This window comes from Pristiophorus japonicus, chromosome 14 (assembly GCF_044704955.1).
Source record: "Pristiophorus japonicus isolate sPriJap1 chromosome 14, sPriJap1.hap1, whole genome shotgun sequence".
Classification (NCBI taxonomy): Eukaryota; Metazoa; Chordata; class Chondrichthyes; family Pristiophoridae; genus Pristiophorus; species Pristiophorus japonicus.
In genome coordinates this window covers 102,206,057-102,226,817 of record NC_091990.1, presented here as the reverse complement: position 1 = coordinate 102,226,817, position 20,761 = coordinate 102,206,057, and positions in this window count along the sequence as shown.

The window sequence follows — 20,761 nt, the reverse complement described above, 5'->3', positions numbered from 1 at the left end:
TGTGGCTGTGTCTATGTGTGTGTGTGCATATCTGCGTGTGTGTGTGTGTGTGTGGGAGGGTGTTTGTGTGTGTATCTGTGTGTGTGCGTGTGTGTATCTGTGTGTGTTTGTGTGTGTGCATTTGTGTGTGTGTATCTATGTGTGTGTATCTCTGTGTGTGTGTGTGTGTGTGTGTGTGTGTGTATCTATGTGTGCATGTCTGTGTCTGTGTGCGTGTCTGTGTGTGTGTGGGAGGGTGTTTGTGTGTTTATCTGAGTGTGTCTGTGTCTGAGGCATTGGGACCGCTGCTGGGGGAGGTGGGAGCTGTACATGCTGGATGGGTTGCACCTCAACAGAGCCGGGACCAATATCCTCGCGGGGGGATTTGCTAGTGCTGTTGGGGAGGGTTTAAACTAGCTTGGCAGGGGAATGGGAACCTGAAAATAGATTCAGTAGGAAGGGGAGTAAAGCTGGAATTAGAAAGCAAAAATAAAGTATTATAGATGCAGATTATAGATATACTCTCTGTGTAGTCACTGTATAGTTGCATAAGATGGAGACTTGTTTACATGATGTACTAGCAATAAGGTTTACACTGTGTATATAATATGCTGGCACCACAAGAGGGTGCAACTGGTGGAGACCGGGGTTTCCTGCCCTGGTGGCAAGGGCTGTATAAAAGGGCAGCCACCATGTGGCTGCCTCACTCTGGAGTTACAAATAAAGGACCAGGTCACTACAGTTTGAGTACTACACATTGCCTCGTGAAGTCATTCATAGGTACATCACAGGCATAATATAAAGGAAGTGAATTTGAGGGGGAGAGGAAACAAGCAGGAAAAAAGTGTAAAAAAACAAATTTAAAGGCACTTTGTCTAAATGCACGTAGCATTCATAACAAAATAGATGAGTTGACGGCACAAATAGAGACAAATGGGTGTGATCTGATAGCCATTACAGAGACGTGGTTGCATGGTGACCAGGACTGGGAATTAAATATTCAAGGGCATTTGATAATCCGGAAGGACAGACAGAAAGGAAAAGGAGGTGGGGTAGCTCTATTGATAAAGGATGGAATCACTGCAATAGTGAGAAATAATATTGGCTCAAATGATCAGGATGCTGAAAGAGTTTGGGTGGAGATAAGGAATAATAAGGGGAAAAAGTCACTGGTGGGCATAGTCTATAGGCCCCCAAACAGTAGCAAATCTGTTGGGTGGAGGTAAACCAGGAAATAGTGGGGGCTGGTAAAAAGGAAACAGCAATAATCATGGGTGATTTTAACCTCCATATTGATTGGACAAATCAAATTGGTCAGGGTAGCCTTGAGGAAGAGTTCATAGAATGCATAAGGGACGGGTTCCTTGAGTAGTATGTAACGGAACCAATCAGGGGACAGGCTATCTTAGATCTGGTCCTGTGTAATGAGACAGGATAAATAAACAATCTCCGAGTAAAGGATCCCCTTGGAATGAGTGATCATAGCATGATTGAATATCAAATTCAGATGGAGGGTGAGAAAGTTGGATCAAAAACCAGCGTACAAATAAAGGAGACTATGAAGGTATGAGGGCAGAGTTGGCTAAAGTAGACTGGGAAAATAGATTAAAATACATTTAAGGATATATTTCACAACTCTCAAGAAAAATATATTCCGGTGAGGAGGAAAGGGTGTAAGAGAAAAGATAGCCATCGTGGCTAACTAAAGAAATAAAGGACGGTATCCAATTAAAAACAAGGGCTTACAAAGTGGCAAAATTAGTGGGAGGACAGAAGATTGGGAAGCTTTTAAAAGTGAGCAAAGAATGACTAAAAAAATGATTAAGAAAGGGAAGATAGACTATGAAAGTAAACTAGCACAAAATATAAAAACAGATAGCAAGAGTTTCTATAGGTATATAAAAAGGATAAGAGTGGCTAAAGTAAATGTTGGTCCCTTAGACGAGACCAGGGAATTAGTAATGGGGAACATGGAGATGGCAGAAACTCTGAACAAATATTTTGTATTAGTCTTTACGGTAGAGGACACAAACAATATCCCAACAGTGGATAGTCAAGGGGCTATCGGGGGGGGGGAGGAACTTAACACAATCACAATCACTAAGGAGGTGGTACGCAGTAAGATAATGAGACTAAAGGCGGATAAATCCCCTGGACCTGATGGCTTGCATCCGAGGGTCTTAAGAGAAGTAACGGCAGGGATTGTGGATGTATTGGTTGTAATTTACCAAAATTCCATGGATCCTGGGGAGGTCCCAGAAGATTGGAAAACTGCAAATGAAACGCCCCTATTTAAAAAAGGAGGCAGACAAAAAGGAGGAAGCTATAGACTAGTTAGCTTAACATCTGTGTTTGGGAAAATGTTGGAGTCCATTATTAAAGAAGCAATAGCAGGACATTTAGAAAAGCATAATTCGGTCAGGCAGAGTCAGCATGGATTTATGAAGGGGAAGTCATGTTTGACAAATTTGCTGGAATTCTTTGAGGATGTAATGAACAGGGTGGATTAAGGGGAATCAGTGGATGTGGTATATTTGGACTTCTAGAAGGCATTTGACAAGGTGCCACATAAAAGGTTACTGCACAAGATAAAAGTTCACGGCGTTGGGGGTAATATATTAGCATGGATAGAGAATTGGCTAACTAACAGAAAACAGTGAGTCAGGATGAATGGTTAATTCTCGGGTTGGCAATCAATAACTAGTGGGGTGCCGCAGGGATCAGTGCTGGGACCCCAACTATTTGCTGTAAAGTCCTTACACAATACCACAAATCCACACAAGGCACATTCTATGGACAAGGTCACTCTATGACCTGAACCTTTATTCACGGGACCAAGAAGTGATGACCCTATGTTGGACTTCCCTTTATATACCTGGATGACCAGGTGAGGAGTGTCTCCCACAAGTTCACCCCCTGCGGTCAAGGTGTGCATTTCTTATGTATATACAGGATTGCAGTGTTGTTACAAAAAGGTTACATACATGACATCACCTCCCCCTCAACATCTTATTGGGATCATAGGTTAAGTCTCTCAGGTGGTCTGCGCTCTCTCGTGGAGCGCCGCAGTTGGGGCTCTTGGTATGCTTGTCTGTCACCTGTGGTGATTCCGGCCTGTCCGAGCTGACCGCAGGGACTGTGCATGCTGCTGAATGTTCTTGTTGCTCATTCACTGGCGGTGGTGTGAATACCATCTCATGATCTTCCTCAGGTTCCTCAGTGTCCATGCTGAACCTTTTTTTTTGCTTGGTCCAGATGCTTGCGGCATATCTGCCCATTGTTAAGTTTAACCACTATGACCCTATTGCCCTCTTTGTCTATTACAGTACCTTCAAGCCATTTGGGCCCCAAAGTGTGATTGAGAACAAATACGGGGTCATCAATTTCTATACATCTCCCCCTTGAATTTCAGTCATGATACTCATTTTGGGACTGGCGCTTGCCCTCAACAATGTCAGACAGGACTGGATGAATGAGGGACAGCCGAGTTTTGAGTGTTCGTTTCATGAGTAACTACACAGGCGGGACCCCCGTGAGCGAGTGCGGTCGGGACCTATAGGCCAGCAGGAGGCGCGATAGGCGGCATTGAAGGGAGGGTCCTTGAATCTGGAGCATGCCTTGTTTTATGGTTTGGACCGCACGTTCCGCCTGGCCATTGGAGGCCGGCTTGAACGGTGCTGTCCTGACATGGTTAATGCCATTACCCGACATGAACTCCTGGAATTCGTAGCTTGTGAAACATGGGCCATTATCGCTAACAAGGATTTCCGGCAAGCCGTGGGTCGCAAAGACCGCGCGCAGACTCGCCATGGTGGTGGATGTCGTGCACGAATTCAAAATGATGCACTCGATCCATTTTGAGTACGCATCAACCACAATGAGAAACATTTTTCCCATGAACGGGCCCACGTAGTCTATGTGAATATGTGACCATGGCCTGATGGGCCATGGCCACGGGCTGAGCGGGGCCTCCCTGGGGGCATTGCCCAGCTGGGCACACGTCGTACACCTGCGAACACAGTGTTCCAGGTCTGAATCAATTCCCGGCCACCACACATGTGACCGGGCAATGGCCTTCATCAGCACAATGCCTGGGTGCTTGCTGTGGAGTTCCCTGATGAATGCTTCCCTGCCCCTCTGGGGCATGACCACCCGGCTGCCCCATAGTAGGCAGTCGGCTTGAATGGAGAGCTCATCCATCCGCCTGTGAAAAGGTCTGACCTCCTCAGGGCATGCTCCGTGTGCGGGCGCCCAATCCCCAGTCAGGACACATTTCTTAATCAAGGATAGGAGGGGATCTCTGTTGGTCCAGATTTTGATCTGGCGGGCTGCGATGGGGGAGCCTGCACTGTCAAAGGCATCAACAGCCATGACCATCTCGGCGCTTTGCTCCGCTGCCTCCTCAGTGGTGGTCAGTGGAAGCCTGCTGAGTGCGTCAGCGCAGTTTTCAGTGCCGGGCCGGTGCCGGATGATGTAGTCATACGCAGCTAGCTTGAGAGCCCATCGCTGTATGCGAGCTGACGCATTGGCATTGACAGCCTTGCTGTCTGACAGCAGGGATGTTAACGGCTTGTGGTCCGATTCTAATTCGAACCTCCTGCCAAAAAGATACTGATGCATCTTTTTCATCCGATAAACACATGCGAGTGCCTCCTTCGCAACCATCCCATATCCCCGTACAGTTTGAGAGAGCGACCTGGAGGCATAAGCCACAGGTTGTAGTTGGCCCTCAGCATTACCCTGCTGCAATACGCACCCAACCCCATAGGACGATGCATCACATGTCAGAACCAATTTCTTACGGGGGTCGTACAGGGTCAGCAACTTATTTGAACAAAGTAGGTTCCGCGCCCGATTGAAAGCCCGTTCCTGACAGTCCCCACAAAACCAATCGCAACCCTTACGCAGGAGCACGTGTAGCGGCTCCAATAATGTGCTTAAATTCGGCAGAAAGTTCCCAAAATAGTTTAAGAGTCCCACAAATGAACACAACTCCGATGTGTTGCAGGGCCTGGGCACTCATCGAATCGCCTCTGTTTTGGATTCGGTAGGCCGAATCCCATCTGCAGCAACCCTCCTGGCCAGAAACTCGACTTCGGGAGCCAAAAACACACACTTAGATTTCTTGAGTCGCAGGCCTACCCGGTCCAGTTGGCGTAGCACCTCCTCCGGGTTGTGGAGGTGTTCCTCAGTGTCACGACCAGTGAGGAGGATGTTGTCCTGAAATACAATTGTTCCGGGAATGGATTTGAGCAGGCTTTCCACGTTTCTTTGAAAAATTGCGGCCGCTGATCGAATGCCAAAAGGACATCTGTTGTAAATAAACAGTCCCTTGTGCGTGGTGATGGTGGTCAGTAGTTTAGATTCATCGGCCAGTTATTGGGTCATGTAGGCTGAAGTGAGGTCCAACTTGGTGAACAGCTTGCCACCTGCCAGCGTGGCAAAAAGGTCCTCCGCTCTCGGGAGCGGGTATTGGTCTGTAGGGACACCCGGTTGATAGTGGCCTTGTAGTCGCCACAGATCCTGACCGAGCCATCCGCTTTTAGGACGGGAACGATGGGGCTCGCCCATTCGCTGAATTCAACGGGCGAGATGATGCCCTCTCTCAGCAATCGGTCCAACTCGCTCTCAATTTTCTCCCGCATCACATACGGCAGAGCTCTGGCTTTGTGGTGCACTGGTCTGGCGTCCGGGGTGATGCGTATCACTACTTTGGTACCTTTGAACGTCCCGACGCCAGGTTGAAATAGTGACTCAAATTGCTGTAGGACCTGTGAGCATGAACTTCGCTCCACAGATGACATGGCGTGCACATCCCCCTATTTCCAGTTCATCTCAGCTAACCAGCTCCTCCCCAACAGTGCAGGATCATTGCCCGGGACAATCCAGAGCGGCAACCGGTTCACCGATCCATTGTGTGTGACCGCCAACATTGCACTGCCTAGCACTGGAATGATTTTTTTGGTATACGTCCGTAATTGCGTCTCAATGCGTTCTAGTTTGGGTCTGCTGGCTTTGAGTGGCCACAACTTTTTGAATTGTTGAACACTCATGAGTGACTGGCTGGCCCCTGTGTCCAGTTCCATGTGTACATGGATGCCTTTTAATAGGACTTTCATCATCATAGGTGACGTTTTGGTATATGAGCTGTGAATGTTTGCCACATGAACCCGCTGAACTTCAGCGTCCATTGATTTGCCCCAAGCGTCATCCTGCCTCGCAGACCCCTCATCTGGTTCATCCGCCTTGTATATTAGCCTGGTTACAGGCTTTCTGCACATTCTGGCTAAATGGCCACTGAGGTTACAATTTCTGCAGACAAACTGTTGAAACCTGCAAGTCCTGGCAGCATGTCTGCCCCCACACCTCCAGCATGAACTGAGATTCCCACTGTTGTCGACAAAAGAGCTGTTACAAGGCATTCCTCGCTGATTGTCCCTTTGACTGCTCTTGAGCACCCTGTTAGTGGGTGTCAATGGTCCCATCCCAGGCCGCATTGTCCACTGCGGGGGCGTACATGTCCGTTCAGCTTGCTATTGTCTCTGTTGGAGACTTACTCTTGGGTCTATTGCTGCCTGGGGTGTTTCGAACTGCCCTTGCCTGCCTGCGGGACTCTGTGTCGCGTTTATGATATTGATTTCCTGATCCATCTGGAGGTAGAATTGCGCGCGAATATTATCTTGGTTTCCTCCTCTCCCGCCATAAAAGTCTGAGCCATCAATGCCGCCGCTTCCAAGGTCAAGTCTGTTAAGTCCTGACTCTAATGTACTGACTTACACGAGACACATGCTGAAGTCAAGGTCACTCAGGACCTGCACCTTTAATTCCAGCTCTCCAGTGCTGCACTTGCCTGAGACCTCGCTTTATATACCTCAGTGGAACAGGTATGAGGTGTCTCCTGCAAGTGCACCCCTGGTGGTAAGGTATGCTTATTGTTACAGGGCATATCCAGTTACAGTCATGTATAGCATGGTAAGATACAGTTATATACAATAATGTGAGATACATAACATCACCCTCCCCCAAGGTCTTATTGCCTTGGTAGATTCAGTCTCTCACGTGGTCTGCGCTCTCGCGTGGAGTGTCTTAGTTGTGGTTAAGTTGTTTGCCTTGGTGCCTGTTTTTCATTCGGTGTGATTGCTGGTATCTCGCCTAGGCTGTCTGTTTCGTTCGGTATGATTGCTGGTATCTCGCCTGAGCTGTCTGTTGAGACTGCCCTTTCCTCAGGTTGTTCCACTTGTCTGTCCACCAGGTGTGGTGTGAGTTCCACATTGTAGTCTGCCTCTGGTTCTTCAGTGTTATCAGTGAATCTACTTTTTACTTGGTCTACATGCCTCCGGCAAGTTTGGCCATTGTCCATTTGTACAACCAGTAGCCTGTTTCCCTCTTTGTCTGTTACTGTCCCTGCAAGCCATTTGGGACCCCGGCCATAGTTTAGCACAAACACTTTGTCCCCTATCTCATTCCACCTCCCCCTCGAATTTCGGTCATGGTATTCAGTTAGCTTTTGACGCTTAGCCTCAACAATTTCATGCATGTCTGGGAGGATTAACGAGAGCCTGGTCTTTAAGGTTCGTTTGATCAATAGTTGCGTGGGGGGAACCCCAGTCAACGAATGCAGATGAGATCTGTATGCCAGTAGCAGTCGCGACAGGTGGCTCTGCAGCGTGGGACCTTGGATTCTGAGCATGCCTTGTTTAATGATCTTCACTGCTCGCTCCGCCTGGCCATTGGAGGCCAGCTTGAAAGGTGCTGTCTTAACATGATTTATACTGTGGTCAACTATAAAATCGTGAAATTCTGCGCTGGTGAAGCACGGACCATTATCACTGACCAATATGTCAGGAATGCCGTGCATTGCAAACATGGTTCTAAGGCTCTCCACAGTGGTGGAGGTGGTGCTCGAGTTTAAAATGGTGCACTCAATCCATTTTGAAAATGCATCAACGACTACGAGGAACATTTTGCCCATGAATGGGCCCGCATAGTCTACATGCACCTGTGACCACGGTTTGGTGGGCCAGGGCCAGGGGCTTAGGGGAGCCTTCCTGGGGGCATTACTGAGTTCGGCACAAATGGTGCATCGATGGATGCAGAGCTCCAAGTCGTTGTCAATGCCAGGCCACCAGACATGAGATCTGGCTATGGCCTTCATAAGGACAATCCCCGGGTGCTCGCAATGGAGCTCCCGGACAAACGCCTCCCTGCCTCGTAAGGGCATAACCACTCGGCTGCCCCACATCAGGCAGTCTGCCTGTAGTGAGAGTTCATGCATGCGCCTATGGAAGGGTTTGACCTCCTCGGGGCAGGCATCGCGAGCCTCTGCCCAGTCACCGGTTAAAACGCATCTTTTAACTAGAGATAACGTGGGGTCGCTGGTCGTCCAGGCTCTGATTTGGCGAGCCGACATGGGCGAACCTGTGGATTCAAAGGCATTGATTGCCATGACCATCTCACAGTCCTGTTCGTCGTACCTTTCTGTGGTCGCCAGGGGTAGCCTGCTGAGCGCGTCGGCACAGTTGTTTGTGCCGGTCTGTGCCTTATAATGTAGTTGTAAGACGCCAGCATGAGTGCCCATCGCTGAATGCGCGCCGAGGCGTTGGCGTTGATTGCCTTGCACTCGGATCGTAGGGACGTGAGGGGTTTATGGTCGGTTTCTAACGCAAACTTGGCCCCGAAAAGGTATTGGTGCATCTTTTTGACACTGTACACGTACGCGAGCGCCTCCTTCACAACCATACCGTACCCGCGCTCCGCCCACGAAAGTGACCTGGAGGTATAGGCAACGGGCTGCAATTTACCCGCATCATTGACGTGCTGTAAAACGCACCCGACCCCATACGCTGACGCATCACACGTAAGGACTAACTTTTTACCTGGGTCAAAAAAGGCTAAAACACTCTTGGAACATAGAAGGTTGCATGCCTTATTGAAGGCACGTTCTTGGGCGTCCCCCCAAAACCAATCGCACCCCTTTCTGAGTAGCACGTGGAGAGGCTCCAGCAGCGTGCTCAAGTTCTGCATAAAGTTCCCAAAGTAATTGAGTAGCCCGAGAAAGGCGCGTAGTTCCGAGACATTCCGGGGCCTGGGTGCCAGGCGAATCGCTTTGGTTTTGGATTCGGTTGGGCGGATTCCATCAGCGGCAATCCTTCAGCCCGAAAATTCAACCTCAGGCATGAGAAACAGACACTTGGATTTCTTACCTCTTAGGCCTACCCGATCCAATCGACTTAGTACTTCCTCAAGATTGCGGAGATGAAAGTCGGTGTCCCTGCCCGTGATGAGTATGTCATCTTGAAACACAATCGTCCCCGGGATGGACTTGAGCAGACTCTCCATGTTGCGCTGGAATATAGCAGCTGCTGACCTGATGCCGAATGGGCATCGATTGTACACAAAAAGGCCTCGATGTGTGTTGATGGTGGTGAGTAGCTTAGACTCTTCGGTCAGTTCGAACCTCCGGCGCTTGGCCAGCCTCTGTAAGTTCACAAACGCCTGCAGGGGGGACATGTTAAGGGATTTCTTTATTGAGGGCATCGGTCATGCTGGGATTTTCAGAAAGCTAATGCTCTGTCCTTCCCGACGTCGGTGGGTATAGAATCTGTGTCGGGCCATGTGTACGCTGCTCGCTAGTTTGAGGTGCTCACCGATTAGAGTGCTGAGCTCTTCAAAGGTTTTGTCCGCCGGCTTTTTGAGTGCTCGCAGATCTTTCATGCGCGCGTAAGTCTTAGGTCCACAGCTGGTCAGCAGATGAGCCCTTTGCTTGTCGGCCGCTGCGTCTCCCAGCCAGTCCTTCGTGACAAAACACTGCTGGAGCCTCTCAATGAAATCGTCCCAGTCCTCACCAACACAGTACTGTTCATCTGTGCTGCCGCTGGCCATTCACGTGGGTTGTTGATTCCCGTTTCTCGTCGCCAATGTAAAGTTCTTACACAATACCACAAATCCACACGAGGCACATTCTATGGACAAGGTCACTCCATGACCTGAACCTTTATTCACAGGACCAAGAAGTGATGACCCGATGTGGGACTTCCCTTTATATACCTGGATGACCAGGTGAGGAGTGTCTCCCACAATTTCACCCCCTATGGTCAAGGTGTGCATTTCTTACGTATATACAGTATTGCAGTGTTGTTACATAAAGGTTACATACATGACATTTGCAATCTATTTTAACGACTTGGAAGAAGGGACCGAGTGTAACGTAGCCAAATTTGTTGACGATACAAAGATGGGAGGAAAAGCAATGTGTGAGGACACAAAAAATCTGCAGGTATGTGAGTGGGAAAAAATTTGGCAGATGGAGTTTAAAGTTGGAAAGTGTGAGGTTATGCACTTTGGCAGAAAAAAAATCAAGGAGCAAGTTATTATTTAAATGGAGAAAGATTGCAAAGTGCTGCAATACAGCGGGACCTGGGGATACTTGTGCATGAAACACAAAAGGTTAGTATGCAGATACAGCAAGTGATCAGGAAGGCCAATGGAATCTTGGCCTTTATTGCAAAGGGGATGGAGTATAAAAGCAAGGAAGTCTTGCTACAGTTATATAGGGTATTAGTAAGGCCACACCTGTAATACTGCGAACAGTTTTGGTTTTCATATTTACGAAAGGATATACTTGCTTTGGAAGCAGTTCAAAGAAGGTTCATTAGGTTGTTTCCGAAATGAGGGGGTTAACTTATGAGTAAAGGTTGGGCCTCTACTCATTGGAATTCAGAAGAATGAGAGGTGATCTTATTGAAATGTATAAGATTATGAGGGGGCTTGACAAGGTGGATGCAGATGGGATGTTTCCACTGATACGGGAGACTGGAACTAGGGGGCATAATCTTTGAATAAGGGGCCACCCATTTAAAACTGAGATGAGGAGGAATTTCTTCTCTTAGAGGGTTGTAAATCTGTGGAACTTGCTGCCTCAGAGAGCTGTGGAAGCTGGGAAATTGAATAAATTTAAGACAGAGATAGACAGTTTCTTAACCGATAAGGGAATAAGAGGTTATGGGGAGCGGGCAGGGAAGTGGACTTGAGTCCATGATCGAATCAGCCATGATCGTATTAAATGGCGGAGCAGGCTCGAGGGGCCGTATGGCCTACTCCTGCTCCTTATGTTCTTATGTTCTTACATAATATACTGCTCCATCCAGTGGACTACTGCTGCAGTGCAGTCATTGCTGTTTTCAACAATAAAGAGAGAACATAAGAACATAATAATAGGAGCAGGAGTCGGCCATTTGACACCTCGGGCCTGCTCCGCCATTGAATAAGATCATGGCTGATCTGATCATGGACTCAGCTCCACTTCCCTGCCTGCTCCCCATAACCCCTTATTCTCTAATCGCTGAAAAATCTGTCTATCTCCTCCTTAAATATATTCAATAACCCAGCCTTCACAGCTCTCTGGGGCAGAGAATTCCACAGATTTACAACCGTCTGAGAGAAGAAAATCCTCTTTATCTTAGTTTTAAATGGGCGGCCCCTTATTCTGAGACTAAGGGCTCAATTTTCCTCGGTCATTTGCGCCGTTTGTTTGGACGTATTTATTTTTTTCCAAGTTTCCTCCTGTGATCTGCGCCAACGTAACTGAATTAGTGACGATTTTTCTAGGCCAGATTTTTTTGACGTCATATCTGCACCGGTTTTTTCAATTGATCGCAGTTTGGCCAACATTTTTTTCTCTTAGGTCGGCGTATCTGGCCACTCCCGAAAAACCTTCTGTGAGTTAAGAAAACCAGCGCACATTCACAAATCTGCGTTGAAAGATGCCATTGTTTTTAAATCGAAGATTTTGGAGGGAGTCAAGAACACTGACAAAATCAATAATAAAGTTCAAATTTCTTTTACCTGTCAATGTAGAAGTGTAAATTTGTTGGATTTCAGAAGTTCTCTCATTTTTTTACTCACTTACACGCCATCATTGAACGTCTTGAAGCAGGGCTGGAGGGTCATAGCTTTGGCCGGCAGAATCGGCCCCGCGCCTGGACACAGGGGCTCGGGGCTCGGGTACAAAACAAGCTGTGGGGGTGCGGGGGGAGGAGAGAGAGAGAGCGAGGTGCTGATCGGAAGGCTTGAAGCCCGGGGAACGAGATGCCTTCTGCACTGGACTGCAATGAGTGGGGGGAGGGGAGGGGGGGCTGGGGGGAGGGGAGGGAGGCTGTGCGGGGGAGCGGGGGAGAAGGAGAGAGAGAAGTCACAACACTCCAATTAGTAAAAGGGGAGTGGAGAGAGGAGAAGTCATGATACATTTGGGTGTGGTCCATCCATACAGACCTTGGGGAGAGAGAGAACTGCGAACCATGTTGCCTGCTTTCTGGCCATTTTGAACTTCTTTCAAGCGTTAAATTTAAGTATGGGGGTAATACTGACAATGCCATACCTTAAGCAAGCCTTCTGCATCATAGTGCTATATAGGAAACAATTGATTCGACTTCATCGCATCAGGGACATTAGAGCCTGTAGGGTGCTGGGCAGGAGGCCTTACCCACCTCGAGTATATCGAGACAGGCGTTCATACCTCCACCTGAGTGATGCAGACTGTGCCAGATCTGTGAGTTGATCAAAGCAGACCTGCAACCTAGAAGCATCAGGAGAACTGCATTGTCAGTTGAAGTGAAGGTTACAACTGTACTTTCATTCTATGCATCTGGATCATTCCAAACTACAACTGGGGATGTGTGCACCATTTCTCAACATGCAACACATATCTGCATTTGGCAAGTGACTGCTGCACTATATACCTGGAGGAATGACTACATAAAGTTCCTCATGACTACCCAGGCAATGCGTGACAGGGCTGTGGGCTTCTCCAGGATTGCTGGCTTCCCCAAGGTACAGGGCTGCATTGATTGTACCCACATCGCCTTGCGAGCACCTTTGGAGGATTCTGAGATGTACCGGAATAGAAAAGGCTTCCACTCCATTAATGTACAGCTTGTCTGTGATGACATGCATCGCATCATGTCAGTTAATGCAAGATACCCTGGAAGCACCCATGCTGCATTCATCCTACACGAGAGCGCTATATCTGCCGTGTTTCAGCAGCAGTCAGAAGGGCAGAGCTGGCTACTGGGAGACAAAGGGTACGGCCTCACCACCTGGCTCATGACTCCGCTATGCGTAATCCGGACGGAAGCTGACCGTGAATACAACATGTCGCACATTGCGACGCGCAGCATAATAGAGAGAAACAACATTTCCGATGCCTGGACCATTCCGGAAGCTACTTGCAATACTCCCCTGAGATTGTCGGTCAGTTCCCTGTTGTGTGCTGCATGCTGCATAACTTAGCCATCAAGAGGCAGCAGCAGCTGGTAGTGGAAGAAGACCCACCTGCAGTGAGAGTAGCTGATGATAATGACGTGGAAGTTGCAGATGACAAGCAGGAGGAGGAGGAGGAGGATGACGACGAGGATGAGGAAGCCATGGAATTGCCTGAGGCCGGAGCACGACAGTGGAGGAGGGCGGGCCGTCGTGACCCTTAACGATTGCTCGAGCCTTGCACCAGCAGCTCATCCGTGAACACTTTACTGATGCCTGAGGGCTCAGCGACAACTATTCCACATGAACATGTTTACTGTTTGGAGCTGTTCTGTAATGTTCTGTTGTGTTAATGGAACGTGATTCAGTTTTAATGTAAAATATATTTTATTCAAAAGTTTAACAATGTACTTAACTTAACTTTAATAAAATTATTCTTGTATCAAACTTTACTTTAAGATCACTTTTTAAGATCACTGTATAAACTTGTAAATTTTCATAACTAACAAAAATCTTTTAATTTGAGAACAGTTACAACAGCAACAACAATAATAATAATAACAACAACAGCAAAGAAAGGCTGCACCCATCTCTCATCCCCCTTAGTCTAAGACCACCCGCTGCACTTGCTCTTGGACTCTCCATCACCCCTGCCCGCAGGCGGTGGTGCAGAGTTTCTGGGCTTGATACCAAGCTGCGCACCTCTTGAGGGTGGGGGGCGTCAGCGTCAGGCGGCGAGTTGGAGGCCCTGGCTTTGGGCTCTTCAGAGGCTGGTCTGGGGATTGGAGTGGGAGTGACAGTTGATTCTGTCAATGGCCGCGGGGTCTGGGCGTGTTCCCTTATTGCAGCAGCTAACTCCAACATGCCGTCCCTCATGCACTGCCGCAAGCAGGCATTAAAGGGTCTCTCTGAGACCCTGAATTTGGGCCCCGATGTTTCCCCTAGTGGGGGAATCTAGAACTAGGGACATGTGGCCCCAAGTTTCCACATGATTTGCTCCTGATTTTTAGGAGCAACTGGTGGAGAACGGAGTATCTTAGAAATCGCAATTCTCCACATTTAAGTTTTCTGCAGTTCGAGTCATGTAGAACAGTTTCACTTTTGAACAGAACTTTTTTTTCAAAAGGGGGCGTGTCCGGCCACTGACGCCTGAAAGTTTCCACAGTGAAAACGTACTCCAAACTAACTTAGAATGGAGCAAGTGAAGATTTTTGTAGGCCTGAAAAACCTTGTCTACACATTAAAAAATCAGGCGCAGGTTACAAATTAGGCGTCCGGAACGAGGTGGGGGGGGGGGGGAAGGGAAGTCATTGCATTCTACAATATAATCCTTAGTTATACTTATACAAATATTATACAAATAAATCCAACCTGAATAAAAATTTATAAGCAAAGAAAAGATTAAATAAACCATGTTCCTACCTGTGTGACGGGGGGGAGGGGGGGGAGGGGGCGTGGGAGGCGGGGGGGCCCCTGCCGTCGGTCGGGCCCGTCGGGAAACGGCTGCCTCAACTTCTGAGGCTTCCTGCAGCCTTCTCACTGCTGCAAGAAGCCTCAGTGCTGATCATGGAAGGGCAATGTGGTTTTATTAAAAAATGTTAAAAATTGAACAGCTACAAAGAACAACAAAAATGGCCGAGTGCCAATGTTTCCTTCACACTGCGCGTGCGCGAACGCTCCAACGTGCACGCGCAGGGTTGCCAGCACGAAAAAAACTCATTTAAATGGTACCCGCCCCCTCCTACTTACAAAATCGGCGCGAGTGGTAGGCTCCGCCCCCTGGGCGCCGCGCCAAACTGACATCGAGCTGTAAAGTGCTCGAGAATAGCGCGTTTTTTTTCAGGCGCCGTTTTCGGCGCGAAAAACGGGTGCCCAGCTCGGAGGGGTGCCTGTTTTGCCGCGTGTGGAAACTTGGGGCCTTAGTTACACAATAAGGGGCCGCCCATTTAAAACAGAAATGAGTAATTTATTTTCTCAGAGGGTCATGAATTTTGGAATTCCTTACCCCAGACTGAATCATTGAATGTATTTAAGATGGAGATAGACAGATTTTTGAATGATAAGGGAGTCAAAATTTATGGGAAGCGGGCAGGGAAGTGGAGTTGAGGCCAAGATCAGATTAGCCATGATATTGAATGGCGGAACAAGCTCGAGAAGCCAAACGGCCGACTCCTGCTCCTATTTCTTATGGTCTTTAGTTCTTATTATCAGTGTGTTTGTGTGTGTGTCTGTGTGTGTGTCTGTGTGTCTGTGTATGTGTTTGTGTGCCTGAGTGTGTGTGTAGTGTGTGTGTGTGTGTGTGTGTATGTCTGTGTGTCTGTGTGTCTGTGTGCGTGTCTGTGTGTTTGTGCATGGCTGTGTGTGTGTCTGTGTGTGTGTGTGTGTGTGTCTGTGTGTGTGTGTGTGTGTGTGTGTGTGTATGTGTGTGTGTCTGTCTGTCTGTGTAATTGTGTCGGTGTCTGTGTGTGTGTGGTGTGTGTGTGTCTGTGTGTGTCTGTGTGTGTGTCTGTGTCTGTGTATGTCTGTGTGTGTGTCTGTGTGTGTGTATGTCTGTGTGTATGGCTGTGTGTGTCTGTGAGTGTGTCTGTGTGTGTGTCTGTGTATGTCTGTGAGCGTGTCTGTGTCTGTGTGTGTATGGGTGTATCTAAATGGTTGTGGTTAGAATCATACAATTATTGTACAGTAATTACAGTACAGAAAGAGGCCATTCAACCAGTCATGCCTGTGCTGGCTCTTTTAAAGAGCTGTCCAATAGAGTCTCACACGCCAGCATTTTCCCCATAACCCTGCAAATTAATCCTCTTCAAGTACATGTCCAATTGGCTTGTACAAGTTGCTATGAAATCTGATTCCGCCTCCAGTTCAGGCAGTGTGTTCCAGATCAGAAAAACCTCTATGTAAAAACATTTCTCTTTATTTGCCCTCGAGTTCTTTTGCCAATTATTTTAAACTGTGGGGGTGAAGTTGGGCAGTTTGTGCTTCCCATTGGGGTGTTAACGGCGTGAATGCATTTGTGCCTGGGCTCCCGCTAAATTGGGCGTGGCTTTGCGGCGGCGCTGCCGTCTAGCGGCCTGCTCAGCTGTGCCCGGCGATGTGACATCATCTGCGTACATAGCGCCCCGCCACTGCCCCAGAAGCTGAATTGGCTCTGGCCTCTGCTTTTCCCACCTGGCACTCACACTGAGCACTTCAGTTGTCGTCTTTCAGTCGGGGGGCCGCTGGCTGGAGCCGCGCTATTTAAAGGCACCAGCTTCGGGAAAATCTTTAGTCAGCCAAAAATGTTTGGTACTTACTTCCACATCGGCAGACAGGTGTTTTAACAAATTTCAGTTATTTCTAGTTGAAGGAGTTTTCTGGCTGTTAAAACATTCATCACTTTCATTGAGGGCACATTTGAAAGTCCAACATTGATGTTGGAGCGGATTTTTGGACATATACTTGATTGTATACGGGACCAAACATTTGTTTTATTTTCCCCTTTAAATGAATTTTGTAAGGGACAATACTGATGCAGTATGCTTTAAACAGTTAGACTTTAAGGCATGCTGGCCTTGAGTTAATGGAGATAGGAAAGTGAGATAATGAACACTGGAGAGTTAAGTACTGAGTATGTTTGTTTATACCGGTGTCAAAAGCCTGCACTTGTTTATACTGCCCTGTCACAATGCAGGATGGGTTATATCAAAAGCTTAGCCTTCGATAGTCAAAGCTTTGTAGTGCTAAAGCATGTGTTGTAAAGTGACGTAATTTGTAAGATAAAAGAACTTCACTGCAGATACCAATTTGAGAAGATGGTTCAAAGACAGGGGTCTTTAACACTTCTCCCAAAGCTTTGTCTCCGATTTAATAAACCTCTCTTTATATATATTATACAGTCTCGGAAATATTTTTCCACAACAAAATGGTGTAGTCGACAGGATACTGTCTGATCAGACGTGATCACTTAAGACAGTATCTGGAATCTGGTGTTAGAGACTGAAAAGAGAGGTGTACGGGCACGACGGGATAGTGTATAAGATACGAGTAAACAGATAGCGGGAAGAGGCTGACTAACCAGTTTGAGTTGTCCCTTTAGTAAATAAGGTTGGTGCGGAAGGGAACTGATCGATCCAACCTAGAGCCGAAAACTCCGGTGGTAAGGAAACACGCTAGCTTTGTTGCAAAGACAAAGGGTCTCCACAGAGTAGTCGTGGCCGTGAGTATTACAGAAACAAAGGGAAACGTCCGAGACTGGCGAACATGGAAGGTAAGGAAGGGAATGTAAAACGCGGGCTGCCCGGGTCATTAATTAATTCCTATCATTAATTGTAACTTGCGTAATTACGTAATGCCATAAGAAAGCTGATAGTGACTATCTTAAGTGAAATATGGATCCAGACATAAGCTTTGTTGAATGAAGAGAGACTTTTGTGAGTATCTATTTTGAATGAAGAGAGGACTCGAGTAATTTTGACTGTGGAATGAATGAAAGCCTGTTTTAAGAAGGTGTGGAGTTGCCTGCCTGTTTTAGCTCCACCCACTCTTTCCAAACAGAGTGAAATGTTTTTTTTTTAACCCTTCGTAGTGTTGTCCTGTATGTGGGAAGTTTAAGAAACTGTGAACCTTATGATATTACATTTTAAGTTAGAAACGAAGGTGTGGATATATTCGGATGATAAGTTACAGAGCTAGGAAATGCACAAAGGATAGGTTTGTTGAGTAAAAGATAAAAATACATGGTCCCGGTAGTAAAAAAAAAGAATTTGACACGCTCACTTACTTGTCGAAAGAAAACATGCAATTGGGTTGAAAGACATAAATTTAGACCAGAAATGAGATAAAGAATGCCTTTTAAAACGCTCCCATTTTCCTTTGTGTAAAACCTTGACACGAAAGCTTCTAGCTCAAAAAAAAAAGAAAAGAGGTTTAAATTTAGAAATACCTTCAGGGATTAGGTCAAACTCCTGGGCGAGTGGTGAGCTATCTGTGAAGGTGTAAAAGGGATTTTGAAAAAGGCTAAAACAGTAAGCTTTAGCAGTTTAGAAAAGAAAAAGATAAAGCAGGAAAAAGGTCTCTGCCACGGGAACAGGAGGAGGGCAGAAAAGGGGGACTTGCCATAATTGTGGAAAACCGGGCCATTTTGCCAGGGAATGCAAAGGGAAAGGCAGTGAAAAGCAATGTACGTATTGTGGTAAGAAAGGGCACCTGGAAGCGACATGCTATGGTAAAAATGGCTATCCTGATAAGGCAAGGACCCTGTCAGAACAGGAATACCAGCAGTGGCAGGCGTACAAAGCCACCCTGTGATGTCCGGCGGCCCCTGTACAAAGTAAAAAGGAGGGAAGGATATATGTGTCTGCACTAGTAGGGGGCCGACAGTGTGAGATGCTAGTGGACACGGGAGCCTCAATATCCATTAGCAATATGCCCCTTCCCGTCACCGACAAGAAGGCCCTGATTGATTGCGGAAAGGGGAAACTGCACCACTAACTCCCCAACATGGCCGGTAGGGAAACCAGATGGGAGTTATAGACTCACTATCGACTACACTGCCCTTAACAAGGTCACCCCCAAATTACACCCGATAGTGGCCAGCCCCTCCACAATCCTTACCTTATAGAGCGGGGCCCTGAACAAGAACAGGCGTATAGTAAACTCAAGTCAGAACTAGTCTCCGCACCTGGATTGGGACTGCCTGACATGAGTAAGGATTTCCACATCCACTGTAACAATGTAGGTGGGTTCTATATGGCCGTGGTCACCCAAGATCACGGGGATAAAAGGAGACCTATAGCCTATTACTCTACCACCGAAAGCCCGGTGGTGACTGGGTTATCCAGATGTATAGCCGCGCTAGATTGCGCAGCTTGGGCGGTAAAAATAAGCGAGCCTGTGGTGATGACTGGAAACATCATTCTCCACATTAAACACACATTGGTAGAAATGTTAAACACAGGAAAACTGAGAACCGTATCTCATATGAGACGGGCCAAGTGGGAAGTAGTCCTCTAACACCCAACAAAGCGGTAACCATAGAATAAAAGACGCTCCCCTTCAAACCGCAGAACAAACCTTGTTTGTGGACAGCTCACGAAAATACATAGAGGGACTACCTCGTACCGGATGGGCCGTAGTTAACCTGGATCTAGAGACAGTTGAATCAGGGTGAATTAATGGGGGGTCGTCAGCTCAAGTGGCAGAACTGGTAGCCCTCACCCGGGCACTGGAATTATCGGAAAATATGATTATTAATATCTATACGGACAGTAGATATGCATTCGGGGTAGTACACGATTATATGACAGCATGGGGGAGAAGGGGTGTTTGCAATGGATAAAGACATAACTTACTAAATACCAGTTGATATCAGCTGTGAAAAAGATATTGGTTTAATTGGAAAAAAAAGAATTTGAAGAGGTAAAAAAAAAGCACTCTCCACTGATAATGATTTTAAATTATTAAAATTAAGTCAGTGCCGCTGGGGCCCGAGACGAACAGATAAGTATTGAGAAACTACACCAGGACACTTCTGAGGAGGAAATAGGTATGTGGACAAAGCAGGGCGCAACGCAAGGGAAGGATAACGTTTGGAGACGAAACGACAAGGTAATGGCGCCTGAATGCATACAGAATACCTTATTGGAGTTGCATCATGGCCTGTCTCATTCAGGATGAGAGGCCATGACCGGGAGTCTTGGGAGAGATTGGTGGTGGAAGGGGATGGGGAGAGATAGTGCCATCGATGCGTTACGTGCGCACAATATAATCCAGGCAGGCCCATCAAAATTAAAATGGGACACCAGCCCCGTCCACGGGGGCCATGGGAACACGTACAAATTGATTTCACAGGTCCTTTGCCCCCCATCCCATGGAAAAAGATATTGCCTAGTGATTATAGATCAATTTACCCGGTGGGTGGAAGCTTTCCCCACATGTGATTGCACTGCCTCAACAGTGGCAAGGATATTGACCGAGCAGGTGATTCCCCGATGGGGAGTGCCTCTTCAAATAGATTCCAACCAAGGCACCCACTTCACCGGGAAAATTGTAAAAACAATATGCCAGCTGATGGGCATAAAACAAAAATTCCACATCCCCTACCACCCGCAGAGTTCTGGAATGGTAGAGCGCATGAACCGTACCCTTGAGAACGCCCTGGCAAAGGCCATGCAAATGTCAGGAAAAACGTAGACAGAAGTATGAACTAATGACAGGAAGGGCGATGCAATTACCAGAGAACATCATAACAGGGGGGGGCCGATGTTGGCCCATTAAAAGACAAAATAAAACGGTATGTTTTGGAACTAAGTACTCAATTAAAAGGGATGCGTAAATTAGTTAGGGACAATCACGAAGAAAGAGACGCGGAAGCGGAGCTTACAAAGCTTCCTGAAGTCCCGTTGGCGGGAAGTCGCGTTATGGTAAGGGTCCTCCCGGGAAAACCCGGGTTTGCCCCAAAAATGGATAGGACCGTATGAGGTTATAATCAGCAGGGACACTTGTGCCTGCATCGATGTTAAAGGGAACGGACAATGGAAGCATTGGA